Consider the following 19,935-nt stretch of genomic DNA (forward strand, 5'->3'; position numbering starts at 1 on the left):
GATTGATTGATTGATTGCACTCCACGCCTGGCTGAGCAAACAGGAAGGGGATTTTTAAAATTCCCGGGGCATTTAAAGGGCGGGTCATCTGAGCCCAGGGCAGTGGAGTGCTAAGCGGTGACCAGAGAGGCTGAAAAGGTATGCTGGGATAAGTCCTAATACCCTGGAGGCCAGTAACAGCGCTGTTGAGTGTCCGCACCTGATGAGCAGCGCTGCATCAGCAGCGCTGGATTGGCTACACCCGTAGCGGACCCAGGTGTACAGCCAGCGCTGCAGACAGGGAGTTGCAGCGCTGGCTGAGCTTTGTAAGTGTGGACACCGTGTAAATTGCAGCGCTGTAACCCCCTCACCAGCGCTGCAACTTGCAAGTGTAGCCAAGACCTTAATGAGGAATCTACATCACTGAGATTTCAATAGGTATAGTATTACTCCCATGAAGGGAAGCCTATGAAACTGACAGAGCACCAAGAAACAGCTAACACCCTTGAACCAATGTTTGGCAGCATATTATGCAGCTTTAAGCCTCCTCCTTGTACCTGGTAAACACAGCTGCCCTTGGTGGGAGTTAATATTTCAGAAGAGAACTATTCTATGTCAGTTCCCATTAGTGGTTTTCATCAGTATTGCTTATTTAGCTATAGAGAGGGGGTCCTATAATTATTAACATGCTGATTTGGGGCATGTTGCAGTCCCTTGTTCTTCGTCTCAGTATAAGTGCATTTTAGATTTTACCATGTATTTGTGATTGGGCAACACCACAGAGAAAGATTTGGATGTCATTCTTAGTTTCGTTGACTGGGGAGAGGGGTGGGAGTTATTTGAAATCGACATTCCGTAAATCTGATCATCAGAAGATACCAGGGAGAGAGAGTAAAGTGCTGGATTCCACTTGTTTTGTTCCAAATGAAGAATGAAAGAAATCAATGGAAGCAAATCTAAAATACAGAAGGGTATAGGAAGCTCCCTAAAGAACAGAGTATGTGGGTGAAAAGGCTCCATCCTATTTATTTTGAAATAGATGAAGCAGAGCTGAATAGGAGCGTGTGTGACTTGCCTTCAGGGGTGGCTCGAGGCCCCAGCATGCCAAGCACGTGCTTGGGGTGGCATGCCATGGGGGGACGCTCTGCCGGTCCCCGGGAGGGCAGCAGGCAGGGTGCCTTCGGTGGCATGCCTGCGGAGGGTCCGCTGGTCCTGCAGCTCCGGTGGACCTCCTGCAAGCGTGCCTGTGGGATGTCCACCGGAGCCGTGGGACCGGCAAGTGGCAGCGAAATGTCTAGAGCCGCCCCTGCCTGCCTTTCAAAGTGGAGACAATGCCAACTTTTTTTTTCCCATGTTTTATAGCCATTAAGAATTAATGGACTTGTGACTTTATTTTCCATGTGATGTTCTGGAATATGGCACATGAGGACACTTCAGATGAAACTCGGGTTGCTAGAAGACGTAAGCTGTGATAGGACCAAGATTTTCAAGAATGATTGTCTACAAGTTTTTGGTTCTTAAATCCATAGTTAGAAACCGAATTGGGGGCTTGATTTTTAACTGGTTCTCAACACTAATGAATTCCCATTAGTTTTAGTGAAAGCTTCTGGACGCTCAGCACTTTTGTAAACCAGGCCACTTGTATGGGTGCCTAAATATGGACATAGGAGCCTAGGCACTTGTTCTGAGCACCTTGACTTCTATAATGTAGACTCTGTATAGAAACTAGGGATGATAAACACACATTTGCTCAGCTGCTCCCTCTACTGCCCCTGTCCTTGAGCCAAGGGTGGGAGGGGCATCATGGACGATGATGATTCTATCCCTTTTCCTCTCTTACTCCACCTGTCCAAATAGATCTTGTCCCTCTCTGGTGTTCTCATCCTTCTGGTGACTTAATCTTGTCTTAGCCAAACCACACATTTGTCTCTAACACATCCTCCAATCCCTGTTGATCTTGTGTGTGCTGGTTCCATCATGTCAGTATCTCCCTGCGATGATCCATGTGCAATCTAAGAGCTTGTCTACATTGCCCTGCAGTTCGCATTACAGGGGTGTGAAGAGCAGTGCACACCAAAGTGCTGCGCTGTAACTCCCTCGTGCGGATGCTGTGAGTGTGAATTAAAAGGTCCCCAGTTGGCATTAATGTAGTCCTGTGTAGATATAACCTTGTGGTACCTCTTTATAGACCACCACTCTTCTAGATGTTCTGCGCTGCATACACCATAGGCGGCGTCCAGTATACTCTCTGTCATTTTCTGCTGTATCGTGCATTGTTTCCTGAGGCTTGATCTTCTTGTACTTTAGGGTTGGAAAAACCCTCTTAACCAGGGCTGATAGAGGGGAGGGAGGGAAAAGAAACAGCAGCCCCAAAACAACGACCCATTTGTTAAAATGCATTCAGTGCTGGAGGCTAGGTACTGAACAACATTCCTAGGTTTCTCCTGTTAAATTCCACCTTTGAACTCCATCTAATAGCCTAAAGCCTGATTCATAACAATGTAGCTGTGTTAATCTACAGAAGTAAATACTTGCTAATGGGAGGAAACACCTGCACAGAATTATTTCATTGTCTTTCTTCTCCCACTAGCAAAAATCTTGGCTCTGTTTAAGCCAAGTCTGCCAGTTAGCGTACAAATATTGTGTAAGTGAAGGCCAATTCAGAGATGGGGGGGCCCAAGCGAAAGTCCAAGAGGTTGTCGATTGGGTATGAATTTTGCAGGTTTCAAGGCAGCACTGCGTGAGGTTTTTTGTGTTTTAAATTAGTGTGCACTTTGCATGTACTGGAGAGCACTGACCCAAAAAGAAGTGATTTATAAAATTACAGAAATTGGCAAGGGAAACTTGGGCAAAACTGTCATATTTAAAACTTACGTGTTTCTTTTTTTAAAGGGCTATACTACAAACTGATGGTGTCTCCTTAAACATCAGAGGGGTAGCCGTGTTAGTCTGGATCTGTAAAAGCAGCAGAGAATCCTGTGGCACCTTATAGACTAACAGACGTTTTGGAGTGTGAGCTTTCGTGGTTGAATACCCACTTCGTCAGACACAGGGGTCTGCGTCTGACGAAGTGGGTATTCCCCCACGAAAGCTCACACTCCAAAACGTCTGTTAGTCTATAAGGTGCCACAGGATTCTCTGCTGCTTTCTCCTTAAACAGTGCATCCTGCAGCTGCACGCTTTGTCAAATTATTACCTTCGGGCACTTGGCTAAGATGGGTTTGTGTAACTGTATGTTTACTGCTGTAGACTCACCATGAAGGTAGTAATACCTTTTTATGATCAAAAACTGTTTCTTGGTATGTAATTGACTAAGGAGTCACCTGACCTAGTCTTAGTCAATCTTCTATTGATACAAAAGATTCGATAAAGAACTACGGGAGTGACTTGAGGTCTGGAAAAGCTGCCTTAGAACAAGAGACTTCAGAAGCTCAATTTATTTAATTTACCAAGCCCAAAGGTCAAGAGGTAACTTGATTACAGTCTAAAAGTATCTCCTGGGAAGAAGCTTTCTGATAGTGGAGGGCTCCTTTACGCTAGCAGACAAAGGCATGAGGAGATCAGTGACTTGAAACTGGAGCTAGATCAATTCACAGTGGAAATAAGGTGCGCTTTTCGCACTGGGAGCGATCAGCAACTGGAAGATCTAACTGAGGGATATGATGGATTCTCAGTTGCTTTGGGTGTCTTTCTAAAAGCCGTTTTCACCTTTTTATGGTTATGGGCTTGAAGCAAGAATTTCTAGCTCAGCCTAGATGACCACAGTAGTTCCTTCTGCCCTTAAAATCTATGAATCTGTGCATGTCAAAGGCATCTGAGAGCATCACAGCACCTGAGGAGTTTGAACCCCTGTCTAATGTAGGTTTATTTTGCTTTTGTTACTCTAAGCTTATGTCACGGGGCTTGGTTTGGTAAAATTATAATGTTAATATTAGTCATTCTTGCACTTGGATTTTCACTTAGGAGAAATTGTCTCTCTGCCCCCTAGTGGAGAGATAATTAATTTGAAGACTTCAGAGTTGCGGAACTAGTTGCAGGACCCCCGGTGAGTGGGATCCAGACTGTGTCGGGCTCATAAAGGAGCCACATTCTGAACTGGGCAGTTGTCTGTTTAGTCTGCTTTACTTCTCAGGTGGCATTATTGGTTAGGTTTTATCCAGACCCCTGAGAAATTCAGCACTGTAAGACCACAGCTGTGAGGAACAAGGGGCTTGATTTGTGTTTCTGCTCTTGTTAAATGGTGCGACACTTTTAAAAGTGCAGTAGCGCAGAGCGGCAGCATTGCATGTAAATGAGCTGCTGAGCGGTGATTATCAATCAGGGGCTCGGTAGGAAATAACAGTAAGGTTGGGAACCTGTCCACGGCAATCCTAAGCCACGTAGCCGTGTTTTGATGGGGGGTTAGTTTCCAACGGCTGGGGACATGCATGCTGATGTCCCTTGGTGGGGGTTCCCTGCGAGGCAGTGCAAGAGCTGAAATCCTTTGACTCTGTTATTCAAATGAGGATGTAAAGGGGACACTCTGTGCTTCAGCTTTTGCGTCTAATCTTCGTTAGCTGCCGGCTGACTTTTCTCACTGCTGCTTTTTTCCCATCCGCCTGACACTCCCAGCATGTTGGTTTGGTGTGTGGTGTGTGTTCGAGTTTGCAAGCTCTACTGGTTGTCTCCACTCCCACCAGGCTCTGGGTCTCTTGTCTTCAGTGTTTTGAGGAGAGAGGTCAAAGCCAATGGCCTTGTTTCAGGCTGCCTTGTAGCTTTTAGACAAGAATTCCATCCCTAGGTTGGCCACCAAAACATCAGGGATGGATGCAGATGGCAAGAAATTGCTGCTGTCTCAGACTTCTTAAAATCTTGTTTGCACGTCTTGGGATATAATGCAAGCAACAGCTGTGAATGCATCTGAGCCTGTTTTACCCCCTTGGTGTTTTCCTCCCTTCAGTTGCTGTGGACTCATCATGGTGGTTGGTTTTATTTATAATAAGTGTTTGAGATCAGTTTTGTTGTTATGAATTGCTATTTCTGTTTGTGCTTCACTTCCCTTTCCCTCCTCCCCTTAAACTCCCAGCCAGATTCTCTGCTGCATGCACACAGTGGACACTGAGCAAATGTTTTAACTACCTGTGACTGCATGGCACAGTTTTGTGGTGCAGATACGGGGGTGGGTTGTTTTGGTCTCTCCTTACTTTTGTTAAGATTTTTCATTAAGATGAAGAAACTCATCTGCAGATTCCTTTCCCAAGATCTCTGCTCTTAATTAGTCTTTCTCTTAGCTCTGTGAAGCAGCATAATCAATATTTTATTATCTGTCTGGCAAACTTTGGGGGAGAATAAACTAGATTGCTTAGAGCTTTTTTCTTTTTTTGGCAGGAGAGCGCCACATGGTGCCGCTGTCTGCGTTGGCTGGGTTTAGCCCTTGCAGGTCCACCCATTATGTTTGGAGGTGGTGAGCCAACCACCTTACTTCAGGCCAAGGGACAGGACCATAAATAATCCTGACCTTCATATGGTGCTTGATACCTCTAGAAAGCTTCACCAAGAATATCCGTTCCCCTGCTGCTCTTATGAGGTGCAGCCTTATGCTCATTGTATAGATGTGGAAACAGCAGACAGAGTGCCCAGGCCAACAGGAGGGGCCCCTCCTTAGCCTCCTTTGCTGTCCCCTATCCACTCTCCTTGCACAGGAGCGGCCATAATGTGGCTGTTAATGCTACTAGGAGCTCTGAGTGTTCATCAGGGTGGAGGGGTGACTGGGCTGCTGTGCACTGGGGACTTTTGTGCTGGGATGAGCACGATATTCTTCTGAAAGGTGTAGGAAGTCGGCTCCAGAGAACGCTCCCCTGAACTCAGGCAGGTGTCATGCCTCCAGGCATTGCTACTTGGGCAATGCCCCTCCTGCACCCCGCCAGCGCGGCTGTCTCTAGCGGCCGTCAGTGACTTAAAGCGACTTGGATCAGCCCCTGCTGAATTGTGCTTTGTTTGATCTGGTAGCCAGGGGCCTGGTTTCTTCTTGGACTTGTATACCAAGAAGACTCATGATGCACTGAGCGTTGTTGTTATAGTAGTGTTACAGGTTGTAATTTCATGTATATAGTTATGAGACTGAAAATGTATCCTCATGGCTTAAAACAAGCCCAAGCAAAACTCTCCAGAGCAGAGGGGCAGTTCACACCTCATCAGGGCATGTGTGGGACAAGCCCAGCCCAGCCTCAAAGGAACAAGGATGCTGGCCTAGACAGCAGCAAAGGATCTGTTGGACTCCTTGAGTGAGTCAGTTTGGGACTGTGATGAGGTAGTGCTCACCTGACCCAGGAGGGGAGAGGGGCAAAGCCATGAGGGAAGAAAGGACATCATAAAAGGGAGAGAGGTTTGCCATGCTCTTCCTCTCTCTCCCATCCATCAACAGATACCATCACCAAGTGACTTAAGTGCTGATCAAAGGGGAGAGCCTGGCTCAAGGGTACCCAGGCAGCCTCTGGTGAGAAGCATCTAAGTTTGTAAGGGCAGTGGAAATGTTAAGATCAGCTAGGAATGTGTTTTTGCTTTTACTTCATTTGACCAAATCTAACATATTGTGCTTTGACTTAAAATCCATCTTTTGTAGTTAATAAATCTGTTTGTTCTACCTGAAGCAGTGCATTTGGTTAGAAGTGTGTCAGACTCCTCTTGGGATAACAAGCCTGATGTATGTCAATTTCTTTGTTAACTTGACGACCTCATATAAGGTTGCAGCGTCCAGCGTACATAACTGGCCTCTGCAAGACAGAGGTTCCTAGGGTTGTGTCTGGGACCGGAGATATTGGATAATGTCATTCGGTTGCACAATCCAAGCAATGGCTGGCCAAAAGTGCTCACTCACCTAGCTGGGAGCAGCTTACATGCCAGAGGCTGTGCGTGAACAGCCCAGGAGTGGAGGTTCTCACAGCGGAGCAGGGTAAGGCTGACTCCCAGAGTCAAGGACTGGAGTGACCTAGCAGATCACCAGTCCAGATAACACCAGGGGAATGTCACAGTGGGCTTGGGTTCCCCTACCTATCCTAGCCAGGGCCTTTTGTAGAAGTTCCTAATCCTGGGAGACGTAGGACTGAGTAGAGCCTTTTAGAGCCACAGTCAGCCACCAGGCGTGCCCAGGAGGCGATGGTTCTCCTCTTACAGCCCCCACGAGCATTTCAATCTACGGGGAGGGATACAAACAGATTGAGAGGGGGGTACAAGGAAACAAGGAGACTGTATTGGTCAGCGTTCCAGCAGCCTAACCATTGTCCTACGGTGCTCTCTTTTGAATGGGAGCTAGCCATGTTAATAGCTGTCCATTTTCCCTGGTCTGGGATAGCAAATGGCTAACTAGTCATCCAACAACACAGCAGTTTCATTAATGAATGCATAAGTGGTACAGACATCCCATCTCCTCCCCAGTCAGCACAAAAGATGCTTACCTCCTTTGCAAAGTGCTTGGAGATTGATGGATGAAAAGTGCCAGGTAAGAGCTAACGAGATTTGTATCGTGCCTTCGGAGGAAGGGCGGGGTGGGGTGGAGCAAGGATCTCGGCACAGGGGCAAAGCACTGTGCTCTATTTGCATTTGCTAGTACAGCCAGCACCGTTTCTGCCCTCTACCCACGCCGATAACTTGATATCCTGGGTTGGGATAATCTGTGGCCTAAAGGCCACCGCAGTTCTCCTGCCGTAGCTACAGCTTGGAGATGTTGATGATTGGCCCCATATCACATCTGTGAAAATGGGATAAGCAAAATTTGCATGTGGGACCAAGCACGCTGTAAGGCCAGTGGGTGGCCTACGATTGGGAGTGGCGCATTCTGCGCCTGTGACTTTAGGCATCCCTCTGTGCCTTGCTGTCCTCATCTGCAAAATGGGTGTGACAAAGCTCACCCCTCTGGTAAAGTGCCATGACATCTCTCCAGGAGATGTGCTCTGTCCAGCTACCTGTCTTTGAAATCTGAAAGGTAGTCGCATAGAAGTCACTGCCTATATTTATCAAGGAAAGACAGATTAAATATTCATATGTCGGCTAATGCAGCCATTGGATGCAGAGCCCTGTGCACCATAATTAATGAAGTCTCTAGATTGTCTCAAGCCATCTAACAACTCAGCAAATGCCTGACTCAGGATCCATTGAAAAACCAGTCGAAACTGACTCTGCTTCCCACTTAACGGAGAGATTGGTGGATCTAAAACAAAGCAAACACATTTCCAGGTAAGAGGTCATCCATCCCCTTTGGCTCCTTTTAAAATATTTTCAGAAATAACTGGTGAATATAATTGTGTTTTTCTTTTCTTTTCTATATTTATAACTTAAACCTTCTGATTATTTCTGATTTACGCACCTTTAGTTTTGTATTTGAGTTTTGTACCTTCAAGAAAATGCTGCTAATTGTTTAGTGGCAGGTAATCAGTGTCAGAGAAAATGGATAATGGACAGCATATTTTAAATAGTTTAGCTTTCAGCAAGTGGAATGTGTAATCGAAGTCACTTGTATTTAATCATCCTCTAGACCTTGAATTTCAGTCTCTGCTGCTTGGCTCTCTGGAAAGTTGACGGCTTTTTTTAATGCTGCCTCTTTAAAAGTAACATTGAAATTTCCTTTAAATTGCCACAACCTTGTGATGTGGTTATTTATCATTCGGATTGTTCCATTCCTCTGCTTTGGTGTTGCGTAAGCAGTCAGTTGCATTAAGCTGTGAACAAGGGAGGCTATAACTGAATTACTGTTCAGGCTCCACTTGGCATATTCCCCATGTATTTTTGGAAGTCTTGAGTGTTTTACATAAAGTTAAGGAGCCATAGATAGGTCACCTCTCTAATTTGCACAAAAATGAGAACAGCTACAGAAGGTGAGATGGTAGATCTCAGTTTTGAGTGTAACAACTAAGTGTATTTGAGCAATTTGACAAGTAAAAACCTAAAGAGTAAATAATGCTCCTCTAATATTATGCATGTTGTGTCCCGATTAAAGGACTGTGCATAGTACATAGCAACGAACTTAGTTTTCATATGTTCTGGTTGAGAAAACTGTAAAAACTTAAGGTTCCTGGTTTTAATAACAAACAGAGGCAATAGTCAGTAGCACACTCTCTCCCCCGTGGCATGTCTAAGGCACCAGTCCTGCGTGGGGGATCAGACAGCATGGATTCTTGCACCTGTAAGGGGTCCCACTGGCTTCAAGAGCATCACTAATGCTTATTCTGGTCTTCTGAAATTCTTACAAATCCCAGGGGACTCTTGAGAGTCGTTCTCCATATCTTGGGTGCAAAAAGTAAATATAGGGCATATAAATGTAGGGCTGGAAGGAACCTGACCAGGTCATCTACTTCTCCTTCAGCACAGGAGGAGAATGGACCAAGTCAACCTGGACCAGGGGTCTCAAACAGGGCAGGCAAGCACGGAGCCTGCTCTGGCTGCGATGCGCGGTGCTGCCACCCCGGATCCGCTCTAGGTAAGCGGCGCCAGGCCGGAGCCTGTACCCCGCACCCCTTCTGCACCCCCTCCACCGGACTTTCCAACAAAGATGCGCAGTTATAATCACGGCCCTACATTTCCTGTCTTAAGATCTAAATATCAACACTGTAAACGTTATCATAGCACAGGCAGTTCAGACCCTTCGTGTCTTGTGAGCTGGTGCTGCAGAGTTCATCAGTCCCTAGAAAGTTGCAAAAAATGTGGAACTGTAGGTTCTAGGAGACTTGCTGAGATTTGGTTTGGGACCACCTTTAAGGCAGGTGGAGGAACTGGAGTTAAGAACAGTGTAAGGGGGAATTGCTGGGAGCGGAGAATTGGTGAGTAAGTTTGTACGTATTCAGGCCTCCATTCAGCAAGGCATTGAAGCAGCAGAGTAGTTGGGGACTGACTATTCATTTACTTAAAATTCGGCACATGCCTAATTTGGCCATCAAGGTCTAGTGTACACTTCGTTTTACCAGTATAACTATTTTTGAAGTGAGACATTTTTATCAAAATAGTTATCCTGGTAAAATCCCTAATAGGGACATAATTATACCTGTATAAAGGTGCATTATACCAGCACTGATGATTTCCATTCCTATATGGGAATAGCTATACTGGGATAAAGCACCTTTACCTTGATATAACTGTCAGTAATAGAGAAGTTGTACTGCTTAATTACACCAGTGTAGTAAAAGCAGTGCAACTTTCTAGCGTAGACCCTAGGCCTGTGATGTCTCCTTTAAAATCAGTGGGTACCGTATGCCAAGTTGGAGCTAGTAATGGAACTGGTACCCTGTGCCTGCTCCGTATGGTGTTTGCATTTGTTTTACAACATAGCTTCTTTCTTTTACAATTTTAAAAATCAAACTCTGCACACCAGACAGTCCTCTTTGGAACTGTGTGTATGAAGTCTGAAATTTTTAAACTCCCCAACGTTTTTGGTTAGCTGAGTGTAAAAGGTAAGTGTCTGTCTGAATAACATTCTCAAACTGGAGAAATGTGTAGTTTTTCCATGTCTTCTCTGATAACCCAAATGGCTGAGTGGATCTTCTTCAGACTTTCTCTAAGAATTCCCTCGGGGCTGAAACTATCTGAGAGAAATTTCAAGCAAAAGAGTTTTCTGCTGAAAAAGTTATAGGCCATTGAAAATAGGAGCTTAGGATGAAATGGCCTTTTTGACCATATCATAGTGTGAGCTTGTAATGAATAACATTTGGCTCCTAATCCTTTTTAGACTAGCAGTCTGAAAACTCAGCCCTGGCAAGCTGCTTGTTTTATCGAGTAAAGAGCAGTGGCAGAAACAGATCGCCCCATGTTTTGTATTTAGAATTTATAGCCAAACGTTTTCAGGCTATTGACTCGAAAAGATATTGGTCAGCAATTGTTTTTTTCCAAAGGCTTATGTGAGTCCCATTTCAATCTAGCAAGCAGGCCTGATGTTTCTGCTGCAGTTATTACTGGTAAGACGTTTTCAGGGTTAACCCCATGATGCTGGGAGGCAGGCCTCTGTAATTCACTTGTCTTTCCTGGTACTGCCAGTTCAGTGCTCTGTGAGTGCTAAGGGTTTATCAGATGTATGTTATCCACAGTAGCACATACATACTTCAGTGTGCAGCTACCTGGGGTAGGGTTTGGCTAGTGTTAGGGCTGCTAACTTTCTAACTGCACAAAACTGAACACCCTAGCCCTGCCCCTTTCCCGAGACCCCACCCCCCACTCACTACATTCCCCCTCCCCCAGGGACTTGCTGTCCCCCACCCTCACTCACTTTCACAGGGCTGGGGTTGGGGTGTAGGAGGGGGTGAGGGCTCTGGCTGGGGATGAGGGCTTGGGGGTGCAGGAGAGGGCTCCGGGCTTGGGGAGTGGGGAGGGCTCAGGACTGGGGCAGGAGGTTGGGGCTTGGGCTTACCTTTGACGGCTCCCAGGCAGTGGGGCTAAGGCACGCTCCCTGCCTGTTCTGGCTCCGCACTGCACCCTGGAAGCAGCCAGCAGGTCTGGCTCCTAGGTGGAGGTGGGGCAGGACAGGAGGCTCCGTGCGCTGCTCTCGCCTGCAGGCTTCCCCTCACCCCCCCCAGCACCCATTAGCCACAGTTCCTGACCAATGGGAGTGCAGAGCCGGTGCTCGGGGTCAGGGTAGTGCACGGAGCCCTTTGTTCCCTGTTGCCTCCAGGAGCCGGACCTGCTGGCCGCTTCTGGGGAACAGCACAGTGCCAGGACAGGTAGGGACTAGCTTGCCGTAGACCTGCAGCATCACCGAGTGGACTTTTAATGGCCCGTTCGGTGGTGCTGGCCAAAGCTGCCAGGATCCCTTTTCGACTGGGTGTTCTGGCTGGAAACCGGGCACCCGGCAACCCTAGATAGTGTTGATAGCAACTTACATTAAAAACTGACGCAGTGTGGTCCAGCAGGGAGGGCAGTAGACTGGGTCTCGGGTTCTAGTCCTGGCTCCACCAATGGCCTGCAGTGTGAACAACTCATCTCGCTCTCCCTGTTTCCCCTCTCACTCTCTGTTTTGTCTCTCGATTGCAAGCTTTTCAGGGCAAGGACTCTCTCACTGTGGGTGTGTACAGTGCTTAGCATAGTGCGGCCTGGAAGGCAGTATAGCCTAGTGGAAAAAGCACTGGAAAAGTGCTAAAGGAAACCTGTGTTTTATTCCCAGCTCCATCACTAGCCTGCTGGGTGACCCTGAACAAGTCACTTCACTGCTCTGTGCCTAAGTTTCCCCTCTGTAAAGTAGGGGTGATGACACTGACCTTTGTAAAGTGCTTTGAGATCTACTGATGGTAAGGGCTAGGTGTGAATCATTATTTTATTATTTCTGTTTCGGACTCCAGCTGCTACTGTAGATACAACAGCTAATATGGCTTTCATCAAGCAGTGTGTAATCCTCCAGTTTAACAAGCACTAAAATCTTAACAAACTGGCCCAGCTCACAGTACCTGGGGCTGCGACGCTGCTAAGCATGAGGGGAATCCTGAAGCTAATGGGTTTATCATGAGTACAGGGTCACATGCTGGCTAGAGTGACAATGGGCCCTGGCTATAAATTTGCAGTGCCCTTCCCATTGTAAATACGGTGCTTATTTCGGTCTGGAGAGCGGCATGGTTGTATGTGATTTCTGCTGAAGTATAACTGGGATCCAGACAGACAATGTTGTTACTCCGTTTTGCATCACTTCTTTCATGCACAACATATCTCATCATGTCTTCTGCAGTTAAGTGGTACCATTACAGATTTAAATGATAGGAGAAGAGAGAATTATGGCTATGATATGGACAATGTGGAGAAGAGAGATTTCTTTATGATCTGAACTGAGAAGGAGTGTCAATGAGCCATAAACTTGTGTAAGATTCCAGCTCCTAGCAAGGAGGGTGTGTTTGAACCTACAAAAACCTTGGTCTAGTTCCTAAATGTCTGGCCCAATTGGCACCACAGCTGTAAATGAGTAAGCAGAATGATTTTGAGAAATAAATTGATATATTAATTCGTAGAAATGTCCCGGTGCCTCTGATGTCCTGGCAAAGCATGCCGATTGGTGCTCTGCTGCCTTGGGCAGAAGTACAAAGAACAGAATACTGTGTTGACTTGGGAAGGCATATGGAACACAATCAGTTTCAGCTGCGAGAGTTCTTACGCCATCATGGGACTGCCTCTGAGAACCATGACAAAATGTATGCTTACAACTGGGTGAAAGTACCAGATGGCTACGTGTGAAAGTTTTTTCATCATTCTGGCCTGCCGTTTCCCTACCAGGAAATATTACTTCCTGTACCCAACTTCTTTCATTCTTTTCCTTGGTATTTGATAGGGATGGCTCCTGACAACCTCTTCGGCACTCATCTTTATTTAGTTTTTCTACGTTCTGTTTACTATCATGTAAATAATATACTAGGACGTTGAGGTGATACTGCCTTAACTGGGGTCAGGTCCTCCTTGTAGTCGATGCTATACAAACACCTAGCAAAAGACAAAACCTGCTACAAAAAGTATAGATGAGACAGGTGAGGGGCGGGATAAAGCAAGTATCATTCTCCCCATTTTGCAGATATGGACTGAAGCACAGAGCAATTCCATGACTCCTAGGCGGTCAGGCAGGGAATCTGTGGCATGCTGGAAATTGAACCCAGATCTCCCAAGTCTGCCTTGCGTCACAGGGGACCATCATTCTTTACGTCAGCTGATTTCCTACCAGTCATTTAAATTAGATATTGCTATATGCAGTTTACACGCTTTTTGGTTTGGAGTGTAACTCCGAGGTTCCCAGACTTTTTTCTTATTGTGTACTCCCTTGCAGGTCTACCAGCTGCCTGCGTCCCCCAAGCCTTCTCATCACTGATACTTTGTGTGTTCTTCTTAACACTACCTGTCTTTAGCCATCTACCCAAATTGTGCAGATTTAGTGAGTGTGATGAATACAATGCGGGGGGGAGGGGCAGGGAGGTGGAAAAACCTGCCTAAGTTCTGAGTTCAGTTAGACTGGATAGTTACTGGGCGACTGAGCCCACGCAATACAGTGATTGGAGGGGAGGGATCTGTGCATCTGTGTTGTCATTGGTACATCCTGAAGTAAATTAACTACCGTAAATTCCCACAGAGTTTTAAAGCTTTGTCTGAGTAGCCTATTATGAAAATGAAACAAATAAAGATAATAAAATCCACCATTATGCAATTTCACCTTTGTGCCCACCAGAGATGTCTCACGTACCACTCTTTGGGAAGCCCTGGTGTAAACACTTTGAAATGGCTACTGTGCACAGGATATCCAGTGGAGTGCCATCTCTAATCTGCTCACAAGGAAGAGATTTCCCTCCTGCTCCCTTTACTTGAAAAGCTTGCCAGTAAGTAACTTTTTGAGCATGCTCAGTGTCCCTCATGCAGGTATGAAACAGATACGGGTTTGTGATCACGCCCTCTTTCAGTTGTTTGAGTGTGCTCTGGCTGTGGATCTCAAAATGGAATAGGGGATGAGAAAACGAAACAGGTAAGGAACGCTCAGGATTGTCTCGCAAGTTGTAACTAAGTAAAGGAGTGAGAACTTTGTTCTTCTGTGTAAGAAGAAAATAAAAACATGGGCTGGGAATGAATGAATCTAACATAATTAAAGGTGTATTTCACTCTCTCTGTTTTTTTTTTTTTTTTTGTTTTTTTTTTAAGTAACTCACTCTCGGCTGAAAACTCTTCTGAGGCTGCTTTGTTCACTCCCTGTTTGGGTCCAATTGTTAGGGAGCCATCTTGGCCAGTCAGTTTATATATTTTGTAGTATTTGAAATTAAGTTCTTAATCTAGCCAGCTGCCAGGCTATGGACTTCCAATCAATCAGCCAGGCTTCAGAGCGTGCCATCCACTCCTGGGTCTCGCATCAGCCTTCACTTAACTTGTTCTCTGGAAATGAAATTTCCAGGCAGCAGATCTTGCCATGAGATGCTGTATTCTTTTCCAGTCTCTGTCAAAGACTGACAAAAGTCCAGTTTTTGTCCTTTTCTGGAAGCAGTAAAATTGTAACCTCTGTTTTTGCTGTGTAATTATTTGAAAGGGAGCACAGTGGGCTTTTGGTATGTGGTGAGTAAGGGGTGTGTGTGTGTGCGTGCATCAAGTACATTGATATTTAGATTAGTTTTGTTTCCTCACCATGACTTTCATGCTTGCTATAGGTAATTATTGTTTGTGGCTCCTGAACATTAATTTAGATACTGCCAGATAAAATGGAATATGTGACGCCATAACACTAAAAATTTTTTTTTGGAGTATAAAACCATTTTATTACTTAAGATCATGTTTGCTTATACCATTAGAGTTGTTTATAAGGTACTCTTGGCTTAATATGTATATATCATGCGTTTGTGTATCTTCGAGGAATAGCAATAAAACATTAGTTTTGTATGCATCCAGTTTTCCTTTAAAATGCAAATTAACCCACTGTGACCATATATACTATAAATATTTTAGTTAGTTTTTTCTCTTTTTTTTCTTTAGGAGTGGATTGTTTTATTTTCTTGATGTAGTATTAAAGAATACGAGCAACTGCTATTTCAAGCAGTATGTCATGATGATCTTTCAGCATTTTTCTGAAGAGGGCGATAATTAGATTCTTTAAGGTTTCTTTTTTAATCATCTGTCACTTAATGAATATTCAAATTAGTCGATACTTTGGTTGTTTTTTTTTTTAGGCTTGATCATGCCATGATATTTAAAAGCACTTGTGATACCTATATAATTTTAAAATAGATTTCTCAATGCAGTATGGAGTAACTGAAGGTAGGGTTTTTGTGTCAAGGATTTTGATGGCATAGAAGTTAAAGGGAAGATTGGATAGGCCACACACGTGTTAAGAATTTCTGAATTCTACACCTGGTTCTGATGTTACACCTCTCCATCTTCATAGGTAATTTAAGTATATTGCTGAATGAAGCCATTAATACCTGCCTCATTTTTAAGTAACTGGGTAAATTCCACTGAAGTTAATAGAATTACTTGTGCTTAAATACCTTGTTGAACTGAGAGGAGGCAGGTGAGGTAATATCTTTTATTGGACCAACGTCTGTTGGCGAAAGAGACAAGTTTTGAAGCTACATAACTCTTTTTGCTGAACTGTGACCGTAGTGTCTCTCTCCTCCACATTTCTTTGTGTTCTGTTTTCTTCTTGTAAGAGGCAGGGATGAATGATGACCTACTGGGAGGTGTTGATTGATTATATTTTGCATAGCCTTGGAGGAGTGGTTTATAAATGCTAAAAGGAGGAGGAAAAATAAAGCTATCGTCTTGTAAAGCTTTGCAAACGATTCCCAAGTGACCAGTGATGAGAAGCTGTGCGTTAATAGTTTTAAATATAGCTGAAATTGTGTCGTATTTAATAAAAAAAATAAAAAAAAAAATCCAAGAAAATGACTGTAGCACCAGTGCATTTCAGTCACTTCGTTCATGATAGCCTCCAGACCTGGGGCAATCTGAGAACAGGAGCATCTGGCTCATGCGAGCAGAGCGGGCATTTTGCTGCAGCAATGCCTGACTGGGATAGAAATGTAACAAGGTGAGAGCGAAATAATGAGAGCTGTAGATCTTCCAGGATAAATGCTGATGCTGCAAGTCTTCCCTAAGATAACAGGGTAGAATATGGCACCCTGGTGTAGGGAAGGGAATGCAAAGGAAGATAATTCATGTGCACCAGCTACTTTCTGCTAGGTGGCCTCTTTGTGGACCCTCCCACCACAGGAAGGAATGCAGGAAGGAAAGTTACTCCTTAAGTAAGTTTGAAGTGGTTGATCTGCATGTGTGTTCAGACAATGCTGCCAAATCTGTCCCTAGGTCACGGAGGCTTTCCCCCGTCCTGGAAAGAAAGTCTGTTAACGGTTCATGCTCTGCCATCTTCAAGCGCTCTTGGGTAACAGTAACTTAAGCTGAAGGGGAATATTGCAACTTGTTTTCATGTATTCTCCAATTCTTCCAGCATTGCTATGCCTGTCCTGCATCTCCGCCAGGCCTACTTGCACGGAAAGCAGCAGTGGTGCAGGAGAATTCAAGACAATCCTGAGTGTTGCACAGCTTTACAAACATAAAAACACCTCTTTGGAGCCACATCTTTGTACAGGTTCATGCAGCACCCAGCTTGAGTTCAGCACTTGTGTCCATTTTATTATGATTGTATTTTGTCTTGTGGTAGTGCCTAGTGGCCGCAGTCCCATTGTGCCAGGTGCTGTACAAATGCACAACACAGATGATCCCTGCCTAGGAGAGCTTACAGTCAAGCAGTACAAATAACAGTGATGAATGAGTCCTCCTGACACCTTAGTGAGAGAATCCTTCTTACTCATCTCACAGTTTATCCCTGACTTGGCTTGTACAATGCAGATTTGTTCCCCCTTCTCCTGATTAAAAGGAAACCTCTGCCTCTTCTTCAAATTCCCTCTGCAAACACACAGTCTGGTTCTGGACGTGTTTTCTGTGGGACATACGGCCCCCCACCATCTCCATTACCTGGGCTAGGAATCTGATGCAGGTGGGTGGGGAGACGGTTACATACTGATGCCAAGGCCTCGCTGGTAGGTAGTTTAATTACATTACTTTGCAAAGTTCTGTTATTTTGCTGAACCCCAGATTTTCTTTTATGTGATCTTCAGACAACAAAGCAGCATAACCGTAGGGATGGCCCCTATTCCACAATGCTCAGTGCAGCTCCCCAGTAACCTGAAACCACCCCAGTATGTTTGCACGCAGGCAGAACAGGAAAGTTTTTTTTTTTTTTTTTTTTTTTTCGAGACCCATGTTGCATGCTGCCCATCTATGATTAGAATCTCGGCAATGTTGCTATCCAGAGAGAGTGCAGTAGAAAGTACAAAGCTGGTTTCCCTTGATAGAGTAAATTGCTTATCATCTTGTGCTGTTAGCCATTCCCCAAGCCCTATTCTGTAAATGAGTTTAACTATAAAAAACAAAAACAAAAAAAAAAAAACAAAAAGAAAAAACCCTCTATCCTCACATTGTCTCCAAAAGTGTGTGTGACGGGTTTCTACTTTTCTGCTGTTGCTGCCCATGTCTCTGTGCTGTTCTGACCTATTCATGTTGGGAAGGCAGAGAATATACTAAGAATATGATGCATTTGTACGTTCCTCAGATAGTATAGTTAAGGATCTAATTTGATATGACACTTACTAATCTGCCAAGACTTCCAGTGATTTTTTTCATATCAAGTTAACTTCTATTTGCATAGACCAGTGGGTGAACACACTTAAATATATAAATTACAAAAGCCTAGACTGTTGTGTTTACTGCTTTCCAGTCCACTTTTTTTTAAAACTTGAGATTCTCCTTTTGCCAGCTGGAAAGTTGCTAGTCTCACTCACTTTGCAAACTAGCCTTTTACTAATTACATTAGCTTTTTATTTATAAATTGGCATTGTACTTATATTTGCTTGATACAGTGTTGCCTTAGCATGCCAGTTAGAGCAACAGTTTGATTCTATGAATCATACTTGTACATCCAACCATTCACATTCATTCACTCCTGGGACAGTTTTTAAAGCAATTTCTGTAGTGCACAGATTTTCTTAAATTTGTTCATAATGCCCCATGTATTGGTCTGAAAATATCCATTGATTGTCGGAGAGAGTTTCGAGGGGTGTGTGTGTGTGTGATTCTATTCTCTCCTTGTTACTAAAGAAATTGGTCCAAAAGACACCCCACTTCAAGCAACACTAAATATTAGGGTTTAGAATCTAAACCTGGATCCAGAATCAAATTCTGCAGCTGCCTTTGTATTATGGACTTAAACTGAAGTTCTGGATCTGAAAACCCTGGATTTTAAGGGGGCGTTTGAAATCTTAATGCCACGGATTCTTTCTAGTCAACCCATCTGTAGCATGGTGCAGTAATCACAGTAGTGCACGGTGTGATTAGGAAGAGTCTAAGCGCATGCCATGTGTGTGGGTTTTTTTTTTTAATATACTAAATATAAGGAGATTTAAATGTATGTGCACTAGATGCTGTGAAAGTTGCAGAATAGGGCATGACTGCTGTCCTGAGGAGGTGGGAATACAAATCAACAATTAGACACAAATGCACAGGGATCCCAAGTGACTGTCCTTCCTTGCAGCTCCCTGTTTGTTTTTTGTTGTAATAACAGGTTGAGGGGAAGGATGGTCTTATGGCTGGGGCATTGAACTAGGATTTATGGGTTCCCACATCTCCCAAAGGCCTTGTGCAAGTTAATGTGTGCCTCATTTCCCCATCTGTAAAGTGGGGGTGATAATTCCTCTCTGGCTATAAGCAGTTCAGGGCAGGGGGCTTTCTCTTGCTATGGATATGGACAGCAGCCAACACAGCAGGGTCCCTTGATGTTTCTGTAATAATAACAAATGGGTCTGTGACGGCGTGTTTAGTTTTCATTGGCTCGTGGAAGAAATAACCGCAGCAAGGTAGACATGTTATCCGAGTTACATCTGTGAGAAGGGAAAGGTGCAGAGGCAGTTTAGCTGGCCTCATGGCGGAGTCCTCTGTGTCTTAGGTTGGTTTCTCTAGCTTGAATTAACCTTTTACACCCATTTACGTCCAGCAGACTAATTTCTGAATGAGCCACATTTGCGAGAGCGAGCTCTAGGTTTTTAGCCTTCTGATGCACAGCCGATAAGACTTGACCTTTGAAATGAATGCCTGGGTGCTGCCTAAGAAAAGCCCCTGTAAGGTCATGCTTTCCCCCCCCGCTGCTTGTGCATGCCCATTGCAGACTAACGCTGTACCTTCAGCATTCCTATCCGGGGCCTGAGAAGCGCTTTTTAAAGCGATACAGCACATTTCATGGCCTTGTAAATGGACAAGGATCAGTAAGGAATTCCTCTGGAGTTAGAGAAACATTAGTTGGCTGCTGGCCATTTGTTTTGGCCTAAAGTCAAGTACAATTGCAGTATGCGCTCTCCAGTTTGACTGGCAAAAAGTATTTAGAAGAAAATGTTCAAAGCTGAGTAGCAAATTTTTGTTTTTAATGTTGAATGTGGAGGGTAATTTGGC

At 44.6% G+C, this 19,935-nt stretch overlaps 1 protein-coding gene and 1 long non-coding RNA gene across 39 annotated transcripts in view; one reads left to right on the forward strand and one right to left on the reverse strand.

The window, feature by feature from the left end:
- The window catches only part of LOC142047865 (uncharacterized), an 18,216-nt gene extending 6,286 nt beyond the window's left edge, over positions 1-11,930 (reverse strand). Inside the window, exons 1-2 of the long non-coding RNA XR_012657134.1 lie at positions 11,817-11,930; positions 7,413-7,705 (exon numbers count right to left, since the gene is read on the reverse strand). This is a non-coding gene — a long non-coding RNA (uncharacterized LOC142047865). The remainder of the gene's footprint in view (positions 1-7,412; positions 7,706-11,816) is intronic.
- MAGI1 (membrane associated guanylate kinase, WW and PDZ domain containing 1) overlaps positions 1-19,935 on the forward strand; it is a 526,245-nt gene that overhangs the window by 72,716 nt on the left and 433,594 nt on the right. The gene's annotated exons all lie outside the window — the stretch shown is intronic.

Source organism: Chelonoidis abingdonii, chromosome 17, assembly GCF_003597395.2.
Source record: "Chelonoidis abingdonii isolate Lonesome George chromosome 17, CheloAbing_2.0, whole genome shotgun sequence".
Taxonomy (NCBI): domain Eukaryota; kingdom Metazoa; phylum Chordata; order Testudines; family Testudinidae; genus Chelonoidis; species Chelonoidis abingdonii.